General features: G+C 42.4%; 1 pseudogene; it reads right to left on the bottom strand.

The window, feature by feature from the left end:
• LOC139388086 (voltage-dependent N-type calcium channel subunit alpha-1B-like) overlaps window positions 1-9,627 on the bottom strand; it is a 223,390-nt pseudogene extending 213,763 nt beyond the window's left edge.
• Between the last annotated feature and the right edge of the window lie 5,099 nt (window positions 9,628-14,726).

Here is a 14,726-nt window from a genome sequence, read left to right as displayed (position 1 = left end):
AAGTTAGCCTATTACCTCCACGGAGCCTTAGCAACAGAAAAAGGAGAACCACAACAGATATTCAAAATGTAAAAAATAAAATTAAAAAAAAAGACTGTGATACCTGATTTAGGAAGCACAGTTAATGAGCAATATTGGACAATTCATTGGTACAACAAAATTATTATTTTTTATTTGAAAGTCGCTTTGTTTGCTTTGCTATCCTTTGTAGGATTGTGACGGCCAATTCCGGCCAATTGGAGCATTAAGGAACGCACCCCATACGCATCCATAACACGGACACACACAAGCATGCACAGGAACAAAACATGTCTTTCCTTCGTCCATCCCATCCCATCTACACACACCCACACACCCACACCCAGCCGGCCGAGAACTCACCCAGTGAGGACGACCACAAAGTCCATTACGTTCCAGCCGTTGCGGAGGTACGAGCCTTTGTGGAATGCAAAGCCCAAGGCGATGATCTTAATGCCGCCCTCGAAACAGAATATTCCAATAAAGTAGGGCTCTGTGTCATCCTGCAGAGAGAGAGGGAAAGAGAGAGAGAGAGAGAGAGAGAGAGAGAGAGGGAACAAGGGAGAACTTTTTGTTAGAGGTAAGAAAGAGGTTAATGAAGCACGGCAGAAGAGAGGGAGAAGAGATTGAAAGAGAAGAAAGGGGGATGGTTTCCTTCACTTTTCTATCCAGCATCCAGAGAATGGGTCAAGGAATAGAACCCTCTCTTGGTGGATGAAAAGGGGGGGATGAAACAGCCTACACAAGAAGATCAACAGTAATCTTGGACATCATTTTTTATCAGTGTGATTTACGCATTCATCATAAGACATGATCTTTTACGTAAGATAATAGCTTACATTTTACTCTTAACAACTCTTACTAATTGATAGCAAGTAAGTATGATTAAAATGAACAAATACATTATAATTTGATGAGGCTTTTTGGTCTCAAAGGCATCTAACGAAACATTAAAAACATGAACAAACCATTTTAATGGTATGAAGATCTTTAAAGTAACTGCCCAGTGTTTCCAGATTTATAACCTATAACCTATAATTACTTACACAATATGAGTGAAATAGTTTTCCTTCCCAAAAAATTGAATTAAGTAACATAAAAAGCAACTTTTCTGTATTGAAATGGTGTGGGCGTACCCCATCAACAGATTAGTGTGAATAGAATACTGGTCATTAAAAATATTAATGCAAGTAGACCGCTGATTGGCCAGCTCATCCTCCTACGAGGAATTTTTTTTCAATTATCTGTTTAAAATACAAGTTTGAGCTGTTTTTTTTTTAAAGTGTTTTTTTCTCCAACTTATTCTTGGTCACAAATACGAGTAAGGACGAGTCAACAACATTATTTGTATATGAGTTAACAGAATATGAACTTCTAAAAGTACGATTTTCACTGGCAAAAAAAAAACGATTTGCAGCTAGGATGACTCTTGCTCTTGTTCAAAGCAGTGCTGGATCAGGCACGTATGACTTGACACTTTTTCATTCCCTTCCATTAATAACATGTCAGTGGAGGCCTGAGGCGCTGCTACACACACAGGCACTAGCAGAGGATATCTCACGACTTACACAAACCTCCCTCCCTCTCTCTCTTTCTTTCCCTTTCTCTTTTTCCACAGCTCCACGACCCCAACCACCAACCCAGGATTCCCAACGCAAATATTTACGAGTTTGACAGGCTTGAGAACAGCGTTAAAGGGCATGTGACCTTTTCACTAAGACCTAACAACAATGAACAACAAGTAAAATAATATACCTGTTTGATTTGACACTGTAACAGGAAATGGTACAGGAAATGGTGTTTTAAAATAACTGGTTTGTTGTTCAGCCAGAGAAGCGTGTCTGGGCTTCCTACTGTCTATCAATACCACCGAGTACTGATGCTCTCAGAGCTGTAAGGCAAGACACTAATGACAAGCGTTGAGACTGACATCTTGGTATCTCTGTCTGTTATAAAAAAAAGATAGCAGACAAAACAATGCCATTACATGATGGCTGGAGGGGTCCATCCATAAATGCATGATGTTTTACAGTAGACTGTGTTAACATCTATAATGTATAGATGTAAAATATTCATGAATAATGAACACTCCATCTACAGTACATGGCTCTGAAGGGGCAGAGGGGAAATCACATGGGACTACAAGGGTAAAGCTCCGCTATGGATCTGAAGAACAACGCCTGTTGACGATGTTCTATTGTCAGGATCTCCACTTAACTGACACACCACAGTCTATTCATCACTATATTCATCCTGAACCATAAATAGCTGATTGTTTTTGTAATTACAAGGATGCTTGTATTACATGCTCCTACTTTGAGAGGAAGCGGGTGGAAGGAGGGGAGATGTTATCTAAATTTTTCTCTCTATACTAACACTAATCACTTTCTCAGGTGTCGAGTAACTCTTTTTTTTTTTTTATTCCGATGTTGCATCACAATTATGGAGATAACAGGAGCAGGTGGCTGCACTTGAGGGTCATTAACCTTGTTTCGGCAAGCTGTTGTGGCAGTGTCTTTCATGCATTTTCCTCCATTCTAAAGCAGACTCCCAGGAGTCACAACATCTTCAACACCATATCTGTGTGTGCAAAATGCTGAAAGATATGTTATTTTAGAGAAGCAGTGTCACAATCCTGCCATGGCCGCGCGGCAGCCTCTCCCGGCTTCAATCCTTCGCAGCTTAAAGGGAGAACAGCAATGGTTAAACGACTCGACTCGACTGGCTGAGTTCAAACAGGGGTTTAAGCTATATCTGTGTGAGCAGGCAGGGGAACAGAGGGCCTGGGGAGGGAAAGTGGGGATCAAAGCCACTCAGTGTGAGGCTCGGCTGACTTACAGAATGAGAGCGGAGAGGAGAGGGAGACACACATCGCCATGATCCAAGGCACTAATGAGGAGGGGTGCTGCTCTCCCATGGACTGGAGGTGCGGGTAGCCCATCTGCCTGGCTGTGTGTCTGGTACTCAGGGCCCTCTGACTGAGAGTAGGAGGTTAGGGATGACTGGGCTCCCTCATCACTGAGCTCTACTCGTGGAAGACTATAAATGAGCAACGGCTCTGAGCGAATTCTCTGTTTCGCTCTGTCTGACTAACTCTTTCCCTCTTAAAAATAACCTAAATAACAAAGTAACATTCTACACTTTTACAGCAAACAAACAGAAGGCAATACTGTATAAGTATATTAATCGGAGAACTAAGTAAAGGCAGAGAAAGTGTGAAAGGAATAGGTTAAGTTCCAAATGGCACCCTTTTCCCTATTTAGTGCACTACTTTTGACCACTGCAATAGGGTGCCATTTGGGAAGTAGCCCTAGTTCTCATCCAAAGGGAGGAGTGTTGAGACTCTTACCAGGCGTTCTGACATGGGTGTCTTGTCGCTGGCTGGTAGGTGCTGCTCCAGGGCCAGTACGATGCAGTTGGCGATGATGGTGGCCAGGATTAAGTACTCAAACGGAGTGTGCAGGTTAAGGAACACAAGCCATGATAGAGCATTTCATGCACAATAAAAAACACTTAACTCCAACTTGTAAGTATCTTAGTCTTGGTGGTAAAACATATATATATTATTGAAGAATAATTTTGATTGAAAAAAGACATGCACATACCCAGACTGTGTAAAAGGCTGGTGAGAATGTAGGGTTTAGGTGTGCAGAATGAGCATGGATTAATTGTGCCACTGCCACCACCTGCCATCACCCAGCTAAGGTGCCACAGAGCATGAGATATTCAGCTTTTAGGAAGTTACTGGCTGATTGAATTAATTTAACCAATTAATGACATTGCCTGAACAGGAGTCCAATAGACAGAAATGTTTCTGAATGCTGTGTGACTTAAACATGGTTGGAAATTCAAGATGGTAGGCAAATCCCACAGCTATACTTGGTTTACAACATCTTTCCAGGTGGATGACCATTTCAATCCGTTTTTTATGGTTTATTTATTCTACAATCCATTTTCGTGTCATTTCCCGATGGGGAGGCCTTTGTGGAATAGCCAGTTGTGGACGAATGGGGAGGTTTTACTGACCCCATCGAACAATCCATTTAGAATTGTTTGCTCAGGGGTGCCAGAAGGCTGAACACCTCACATTGTCCCTCGCAAAAGCCCAAGAAACGCATTGCACTGCCAACACCTCGCCTATGAGTGGACAAATAGGGACAATTCAGGGGGGAATCTGCCCTTTAGTTGAGCTAATTTGTTTTACCACAAGGACGTATAGTGTTTTTGCCCTCTTTACTCATTTCATTCCTTTATTCATTGCCTTCGCGTTTATTTCAACTTATTGAGGGCACAGATACACTGACAACCATTGTTATTAGATTGCATTTCGGAGAGTGCTGTTCTCACTGACGCCTACACAACAGATCCAGCTGTCTGTTTGCGTTTGTCATGCGCCCTCCGGCTCTCTTCAGCCCTCGCGGTTTGTGGTTGAGGGTGATGTGGCGGGGTGCGCGTGGGCAAGTTCATGGACCATGGAGAGGGCCCGAGCAGCTCCGAATCAACACGAGGCGTTTTACAACCTCGGAGCCAGCGGTCTCCTTTCCAACTCACTGAGCACTCACCTTACCATGGAAACGGACACATCTGAACAGCAACAGTTGAAACGACACTGCTATAACACACAAATAGGCAATGTGCAAACGATACTATATAGACATAAAAGAGAGAGAAGGGGAATTAGAAACGAACTCTAGCAAGCAAGCGCAGAAAGAACGAAAAAATCTACAAATTGTAGACGTTAATCTCGCATTTAGACACGGAAAACTAAATGTAGCGAGTATGATTGTTGACACGTTGGCAATTGCTGATCACAAGCAAACCTTTTTGGAGGTGACAAGCCGTCGTGCACAATTAGTGAATGTTTAGCCTATATGGTATCTAAAGACATCTTTCCATTAAGTATTTGAACTGTATCCAAACACTATCATTAGAGGAAAAGCCTTTATCGTGTCCAACTAGTAGGAACACTAAGCGACAGGTGGACGAGGAAGTTACACAAGGTTAATGAGCTAATAATCTCCACCAGAATAGGCATCGGCCTACTTCCTATGGAATAATCGACTTTTTGAGTTCACTGACAGGTGCACTTTGAAATGGTGACAAAGGCCATTTATTTTTTTGGGGGATCATTTTCAGTCAAATCTTTAAATACAAGGCATGCTCTAGTCCCTTTGTCATGTTTCTTGAATAAAAAATATACCCGTGTGATTGTCAAATAAGGACAGATATGTTATACAAACATCAATGCAATGTGATGACAGCTGTTTTACCTATGGGGGGTTTGGAAAGGATATGGCCATTCGGTTATTCGCTTAGCATATTTCCTAATGAGATTGTCCTCTCGAAAGATGAACAAGGATCGGTTGACAGTGAAGCAGTTCTGTTTGACTGGGTTAGGGTTGTATATGGCCATTGTCCTGGCTCTCTGAGCCATCGACTGCTTGTACATCCTTTGGCCGCCTGGAGGACCACCTGGTCGGGCGCCCCCTCTGCCTGCGCCCGGCGCACCTCTGCCTCCTCCTCCAGCTCCATAGCGGGTGGGTAGATCTTCTGCGAAGCGAGCCATTCTGGAAACCCACAGATCCAACAATGAAAATCCAAACTGTTGTCAGTGGAAATGGAGAGGAGAACCATCACAACAAACACATTTAGCCAGACCACAGCTTTGCATTTGTGTATATGGTGGGTTGTGCTTTGAGAAAATAAATCTATTTTCTTTGGGTTAATCCTTTCCTTTTTGTCCTTTCCAATTCACTCAATACTCAAAGAAATTCGACAATTAAAAAACAAAGTTTGGATTCAAGCGCAATGTGTGCACGAAGCACATCAACCTATCGAATAAAAAATGATCCAATTAATCCCAATTATCTGATTAATTCCACATCTTACATCCATATCTGCCGGCACCGCGTAAATAGGTCATGCAGCCACGACAGGAAAAATATCTAAATGAAACACACGCGCGTCTTTTTTGTGTATTGACAACATTTTGTCAATGTTGAATCAAACACCAGTTGAAGAACCCGCAGAAAATGTAGTGTTTGTCTCCAAAATGAAAATACAGAAAATCGTTCTGTTTCGTCTGCCAGTGTAAATGATCGATTCAAATAAAAAAACAATAAACCAATCCGGGATTGTGTCCTCCCGATTCCCACCTGATAGCTCGCTGTGTAAAATGTAACAAATTCAGTAGGCACTGGTCCCTAACGTTCAGCGCATGTGCCCAAAATGAGCCTATCGGCAACTCGACCTGCTCAGGAGCGCTTCTCGGATTGAGCTGGATGGATACGAGTGACAGATAAGATACATTTTCTAATAATTATTTAGCAAGGACGCACCGAGCAATAGCCGTATTGTAATGTATTCGATTAAACATGACATTAAACACGTATATTACGTTAAGAGGTGGTAAGGCTAAACGCGCTAAACTACTAAAGTCATAGATATGTTTGTTCCATTATTGGGTTATGTAGATGGCAGTGTTGGGGAAGCTAACGTTACCTTGAAAACATAGCGCACAAAGCTACCAATTACTTAACACTGGACCCAAGCTATCCTTCACTACATCCAACGTACTTCGTGAAAAAATGTCATATGTAAATCTAAAATGGCATACACTACAAATTGAAAGAATAGATTACTCTGGGGTCATACATTAACATGATGTGTAATTTAACCTATCAAACACAAAACGGTGTTTCAAGTGAGAATTAGGCAGGCACGTCTGAACCCGAAAAATAACTACCACCAAGCTACATCAAAATGTAGTTAAATTAGTTGAACTAGATGTAGTTCAAAACTCCTAGCACTGGTAGATGGGAGAGAATACTGTTCTAGAGCTTGTACTAAAATACTCCACATTCTATAGGCAGCTGTTCATCAAATCGCATTATCTATAGGGATACTTCGGTATCCAATGGATTTGATTGAAATCATGAGGAGGCATGAGTCTGTGGTTAACCAAGATCACATGCTTTGAGAGATTGGTTGCATCATGTACATCATTTTTTAAACAAACGAATGCAATGTATTTGAATTTATTCTGGTAAAAAAAAATATCTGTGTAAAATATATGAAACCATACTGCCTATAGACAAGAGGGCATGCACCTCTGATAGGCTACAGCGCAAATAGTGTCAAAGAGGCTCTGTGTCAATTATGGTAAATGCTCACATCAGAGCAGAGAGCATCTATATATATATTCACTATTTATCACTGACTCACATCAAACTGAATTATGAGCCTCCCCCACCAGCCGGCTAATGAATATATTCCCTGGGAAGTCATCCTGTGTTTCCCAACTAGGGACTGTGGGTGGGATGGCAGTGGCCTGGAGGGTCTTTCTGTGCAGCCATGGTCGGTCTGTCCCCCTGAGCAAAAGACTGTTTGAGCTGCTTGGATGCCCCCTGGTTAAGGAGATTATCACTCTCTGAGTGGCTTTGCAGTGACTGTGTGCAGGCTTGGTATCACCCTGATTTACCATCCTCAAAGACCTCTGGAATTCAGGTTTTCATAGCCTATAAATCTTTTGTGTTTAATTGGCCTGTTATAAGATAAGGATAATAATTTGGTGGGTGCTTATACTTGTCCTATTTCACACATGTACAAGTGTGTATTAATACACATATTTGAATTAGAAATATGTTTTTTGCATATCCCCCTCTCCGTTAGACGCCCTCGGAGAGTGTGGTCATGGCCAAGGTCTGACTTTATCAACAGTGACCATGGAGAAATTAGGGTTACAGTGCCTTCTGAAAGTATTCAGACCCCTTGACATTTTCCACAGGCTTGCAAATGACTTAAAAAATAAAAAACAGAAATGTCACATTTACATAAGTATTCAGACCCTTTACTCAGCACTTTGTTGAAGCACATTTGGCAGAGATTACAGCCTCAAGGCTTCTTGGTTTCTCTCAATCTCTGCAGATCCTCTCAAGCTCTGTCAGGTAGGATGGGGAGTGTCGCTGCAGAGCTATTTTCAGGTCTCTCCAGAGATGTTTGAACAGGTTCAAGTCCGGGCTCTGGCTGGGCCACTCAAGGACATTCAGAGACTTGTCCCGAAGCCACTCCTGCATTGTCTTGGCTGTGTGCTTAGGGTCGCTTGGCATTCAGGCCAAAGAGTTCAATCTTGGTTTCATCAGACCAGAGAATCTTGTTTCTCATGGTCTGAGAGTTCTTTAGGTGCCTTTTGACAAACTCCAAGTGGGCTGTCATGTACCTTTTACTTAGGAGTGGCTTCCATCTGGCCACTCTACCATAAAGGCCAGATTGGTAGAGTGCTGCAGAGATGGTTGTCCTTCTGGAAGGTTCTCCCATCTCCACAGAGGAACTCTGGAGCTCTGTCAGAGTGACCATCTGGTACTTAGTCACCTCCCCGACCAAGGCCCTTCTTCCCCAATTGCTCAGTGTGGCCGGGCGGCCAGTTTAGGAAGAGTCTTGGTGGTTCCAAACTTCTTCCATTTAAGAATGATGGAGGTGTTCTTGGGGACCTTCAATGCTGCAGACATTTTTTGGTACCCTTCCCAAGATCTGTGCCTCGACACAATCCTGTCTCTGAGCTCTATGGACAATTCCTTCGACCTCATGGCTGGGTTTTTGCTCTGGCATGCACTGTCAACTGTGGGACCTTATATAGACAGGTGTGTGCCTTTCCAAATCGTGTCCAATTAATGTTTTTTTACCACATGTGTACACCAATCAAGTTGTAGAAACATCTCAAGGATGATCAATGGAAACAAGATGCACCTGAGCTCAATTTCGAGTCTCATACCAAAGGGCCTGAATAAATAAGGTATTTCTGTTATTTATTTTTAATACATTTGCAAACATTTCTAAAAACCTGTCTTTGCTTTGCCATGGGGTATTTGTGTGTAGCTTGATGAGGAAATAAAATATTTAATACATTTTTAGAATAAGGCTGCAATGTATCAAAATGTGGAAAGGGGGATACTTTCTGAATGTACTGTAAGTGCCTTGCACAAGGACACAGACATAATTCGTCACCTTGTGTGCTCTTAGATTCAAACGAGCGACCTTTCGGGTTAAGGGGCCAACACTAACTGCTAGGCTACCTGCCGCCTGGATATGGCATAAGCTCAATGTTGCAATGAATCAAATAGAACAGACGCTCTTAGGTTGATGGAAAGAAATGTCTAAATATGAATAGCATTGTCAAAATGCCAGTGGGTAATAGTGTGTAATAACTCCCGCTCTGTGTATGAGTTGTAGCTCTCTGTACATCAGGAATTGAGTGAGGTTCTGATCCCTCTGGTGGTTGTATTTATGTATTGCAACAGCGAAAATGGAATGAGTAACCTTTTCCGTGATATTAAAAACAACATATCCGCGCACGGTGATTTGTTGTTGTTGTTCTTGACAAAACTTTGAATTAAAGGCTACCTTCCTCAGGTCAGACCGAGCCTAGTCTGAGGTGACCAATACTATCAACTTGACCTCTTAGACTTGGACCATGGCGTGCAATTGAGGGCTGCGTGTGTACGAATGACGCTACGCATGCCACAACTCCCTCCTGAAGCTGCTCTCTCGTCAAGTTGCAGGACGGCATCATACTGTTGAGTCGGGCCTACCGTTCATCTGCTGCACTCTCCATGACGGGTCAATGTCGATGCTGTCCGTTTCTTTAGAGTTCCCGCTTATCACTGCCAGTCATCGACGAATGCTTTCGGGAGACAAGCTATATTCCGCGCCTAAAGTCGGCATCCTCCACGTGCCGAATGTGGCAAGGTGCATGGCTTGTGGGGTTCACAAAGTCAAAGAAAACATAATGTCACCTTATGGTTTTATGCAAATATAACATTATCATATCTCTTACAGCCTAGCTAACTCTAAAATGACAAAGTACATGATTTTGTTCCTCCCTTTCATTAGATAGGGCCTGCAGATATTTGTTGCATCATCTTGTCTTGTTGCCGTTTTTTTCTGGGCCTGTCCTATTCCTAGTTTGAGTCAGTCCCAAGCAAACTCGCCCGAGACCTGCTCATAAAAGGCAACGCTCATCCACAATGCCCACTTGTCTACCACATTCAATTGGATCTATTGCTAGCCTAGTATTGGTCAACTGATTGGTTCATTGAGAACGCACACAATGTAATAGCTGAATGTGATGTGCTAGTAGATGATGTAGGCCTAGTGTCCAAATCATGATTTGAAGGAGCAGTGTTTGTCACCAAGATTCATAGCCTACCACTTCCCATCACAGAAGGCCCAATACAAACCCACATTTTATTCAATGATAAATCATAGAAGGAACCGCAAACAGAGTTGGAAAAAAAGTGAATCATTGTGTGACACAAAAGCAAGTGGAGGAGAGCCGTGTTAAGGTGTGTGGAAGGCAGCCAGAAAAGGAGGCAGCACTATAAAACAAGTCACATCATTGATGCGACTTCAAGGGAATCTTTGCAACTCAAGAATCCTGATCACCTACCATAAACCACAGTGGATCGCCTCTCCGCCCATATGAAGGAGTTCCCCTAACCCTCCTGTCCATGAACGCTCCCTCACTAACCGTAGTGTCTGTATCTAAGGCAACACATATGAAATGGCTACAAAAGCAAGCCAGCTAACTATTGCACATGTTCACTTCTACTGCTTACAGGGGCTTCTCTACGTGGCACAAGGACTGGGGGCACCAAAAGGTTTTGCCCCCACGGAAAGCGGAAAGGCTGTTTCCTGTTCTGCTAATTAAGAGCTTTGTTATCAGCCCAAACGTCTTCAGTTTAGATGGAGAAAATGATCCTCTGATTCAATTACCAACTCTGCCTTCTCTCCCTCTTTCTCGGTAATCAGGAAGGGAGCAATCATCGTCTCGTTTCAAGGACCTAAAAGGCCTGCTGGTGCACAATCAGAGTCACTTCCTGACATGTTCTCGTTGGTGGGTTTCTTCTGGGGGAAATGTTTAGTTCAAGCATCAGAGCCTTTCTAAGCCAGCTAACAAGGCCTATCTCCGAATCTCTGAATACAGGGATATCGGAGAGATAAACAACTGAGTTCCATGGGATCAACCATTCTAATGTGCATTTTTCAGCTCTCAATGTTGCACCACCACCTGTCAGTAAAAAAAACTGAAGGGTTGCATTCATTATGGGAGAGTGGAGTGTGGGAGGTGTCAGCCATAGTTATGCCACTACACAGCCGCTGAAATATCTCAGCAGCTTGGCCCAGAGCCTGTCAGTCAAACTACCCTGCTGCTCGGTTCATGGAGGGCACGCTAGGTTTGAAGTTGCTTTAGCTAAGCGCTGGTGGTAGGTGAGATAAGGAGTGGGAAAAAAACATTTCTCTCTGGACTCAATAAATCGCCGTAGAAGAACAATAATAAACCAGAATGGGGTTATGGGGTTTTCATTCAAATACAGCAATGACATTCACATCAATCATTCAGGAAACTGTCTACTTCCTCTGATACGGGTAGGAAATCAGTGACAGCTGAGATCTGAAACGAAATGCCGAAGTAAGGAGATTCATAGGGAAATGGATGATGTTAAGGCATAAAAAAAAATGCATAAACAAAAATGTTTACTCAGTCTTCAGCTATAATAGTCCAGAGGCGTTGGAAGAGCAGCACATGGCAATGCACCCATATATTAGGGCATGATTCCAACACCTACAGCTAAACTAACTCATCCCAAGCTTAAGAGAGGTTAATAGAGTACCACGGTATGAGTCATACAGTGCCTTGCGAAAGTATTCGGCCCCGTTGAACTTTGCGACCTTTTGCCACATTTCAGGCTTCAAACATAAAGATATAAAACTGTATTTTTTTGTGAAGAATCAACAACAAGTGGGACACAATCATGAAGTGGAACGACATTTATTGGATATTTCAAACTTTTTTAACAAATCAAAAACGGAAAAATTGGGCGTGCATAATTATTCAGCCCCCTTAAGTTAATACTTTGTAGCGCCACCTTTTGCTGCGATTACAGCTGTAAGTCGCTTGGGGTATGTCTCTATCAGTTTTGCACATCGAGAGACTGACATTTTTTCCCATTCCTCCTTGCAAAACAGCTCGAGCTCAGTGAGGTTGGATGGAGAGCATTTGTGAACAGCAGTTTTCAGTTCTTTCCACAGATTCTCGATTGGATTCAGGTCTGGACTTTGACTTGGCCATTCTAACACCTGGATATGTTTATTTTTGAACCATTCCATTGTAGATTTTGCTTTATGTTTTGGATCATTGTCTTGTTGGAAGACAAATCTCCGTCCCAGTCTCAGGTCTTTTGCAGACTCCATCAGGTTTTCTTCCAGTCCTGTATTTTCTTCCGGTCCTGTATTTGGCTCCATCCATCTTCCCATCAATTTTAACCATCTTCCCTGTCCCTGCTGAAGAAAAGCAGGCCCAAACCATGATGCTGCCACCACCATGTTTTACAGTGGGGATGGTATGTTCAGTGTGATGAGCTGTGTTGCTTTTACGCCAAACATAACGTTTTGCATTGTTGCCAAAAAGTTCAATTTTGGTTTCATCTGACCAGAGCACCTTCTTCCACATGTTGGGTGTGTCTCCCAGGTGGCTTGTGGCAAACTTTAAACGACACTTTTTATGGATATCTTTAAGAAATGGCTTTCTTCTTGCCACTCTTCCATAAAGACCAGATTTGTGCAATATACGACTGATTGTTGTCCTATGGACAGAGTCTCCCACCTCAGCTGTAGATCTCTGCAGTTCATCCAGAGTGATCATGGGCCTCTTGGCTGCATCTCTGATCAGTCTTCTCCTTGTATGAGCTGAAAGTTTAGAGGGACGGCCAGGTCTTGGTAGATTTGCAGTGGTCTGATACTCCTTCCATTTCAATATTATCGCTTGCACAGTGCTCCTTGGGATGTTTAAAGCTTGGGAAATATTTTTGTATCCAAATCCGGCTTTAAACTTCTTCACAACAGTATCTCGGACCTGCCTGGTGTGTTCCTTGTTCTTCATGATGCTCTCTGCGCTTTTAACGGACCTCTGAGACTATCACAGTGCAGGTGCATTTATACGGAGACTTGATTACACACAGGTGGATTGTATTTATCATCATTAGTCATTTAGGTCAACATTGGATCATTCAGAGATCCTCACTGAACTTCTGGAGAGAGTTTGCTGCACTGAAAGTAAAGGGGCTGAATAATTATGCACGCCCAATTTTTCAGTTTTTGATTTGTTAAAAAAGTTTGAAATATCCAATAAATGTCGTTCCACTTCATGATTGTGTCCCACTTGTTGTTGATTCTTCACAAAAAAATACAGTTTTATATATTTATGTTTGAAGCCTGAAATGTGGCAAAAGGTCGCAAAGTTCAAGGGGGCCGAATACTTTCGCAAGGCACTGTAACTTCCCATAAAACCTAGCGGTCAAACAGGGAAATGGTTCCAATCACTGTTCCACCAGTTCATTTTTCACATTGGGGATTTTAAGAAAAACTTAAAATAAGGGCTGTGTTTCGTGTAGACTTACTCTGGCGTGACTTTTTGATACCCGTGTAAATCTCTCTCTGACAAGGTGACTTTTAGCAATATATTTGCCTGTATTTACCCTTAATTGCAGATGGTCTATTCCAGAAGACTGAAGCCAAGGCAGCACACTGTTCCCACACCTGCCCCATATTGTTTGGTACTGTATGTGTCTTTAGGTTCCTATTCATATGTAGGCTATTGTACTAGCCTGAGTGGTGGTCTTTGATGTGTAGTACTTTGTCTCTTAGTTTATCAGGTGTCAACTTTGAATCCAATCGAAGCCACAGATTGTTAACTTCTTGCACTTTGAGAGTAAGCATCCCAAGTCTCCAGTGGTCCCAGTACCGGTTGATGTGCAGGCCTAAGTGACCACACAAACTCAGATGGACCTACAGCTGAGGTAAGAATCTTCCATCATTCACACACAGTAGACCGTGTAAACCACCATGCTGTCAACAAAATGCTGTTCTCAATTCTTAAATTGTATTATGTTTGGCTCAGTCTGTGGAAACGCTGTCATCGTCTGTAATGTGATTCACCACACACGATGACTACGATTTGAATGCCGCAGCTGAGACAGAATGACGTCAACTTCTGACATTTTGGAATTCTCTATCTAAAACCCACCCTACCTATACCCATTTTCCATATACCGCTTCCTTCACTTGTTCTTCTCCTGATTGGATAAACATCGAGTCTCAGTAGCACATTTAAAACTGTTGTGTACTGTTTTTGATACGTGTTTTTCACCTGTGTAATGCTGTCCTCCTGCTCATTCTGGTGACTGAATGCAGGGGTAAATGTGCTGCTCGCAGTTAACAGCCTCAACATGGACCTAAATTGACAAGAAGGGTGTTGATATAGCTGCTTTTTAGCATGGCTTCCTTGTTTTGAGTCTGTTGACCTAGTATTTTATATTAAATCTACCTTACACATCCCGTTGTTTTCTCTGATCTTCACTTAAAAGTCATATGTTATGTATAAAAACATGGAAGCATTGTTTACTATTTTGATCTCTTTAAAACAATGTAATTGTGGGAGTTCAGGTGTTTTACATGATTGATGGGTGCATTCTTGTCAATTATATACACTTATTCATTCATGATTATGGATTTTTTATTTATGTTACTAGGCAAGTGAGACAGCCTAGAAACACTGGGTTAACTGCCTGTTCAGGGGCAGAACGACATATTTATACCTTGTCAGCTCGGGGATTTGAACTTGCAACCTTTCGGTTACTAGTCCAACACTCTAA

Source organism: Oncorhynchus clarkii, chromosome 29 (assembly GCF_045791955.1).
Source record: "Oncorhynchus clarkii lewisi isolate Uvic-CL-2024 chromosome 29, UVic_Ocla_1.0, whole genome shotgun sequence".
Lineage (NCBI taxonomy): Eukaryota > Metazoa > Chordata > Actinopteri > Salmoniformes > Salmonidae > Oncorhynchus > Oncorhynchus clarkii.
The sequence above is the reverse complement of the archived record's forward strand: the minus strand, read 5'-3'. Positions and strand labels throughout refer to the sequence as shown.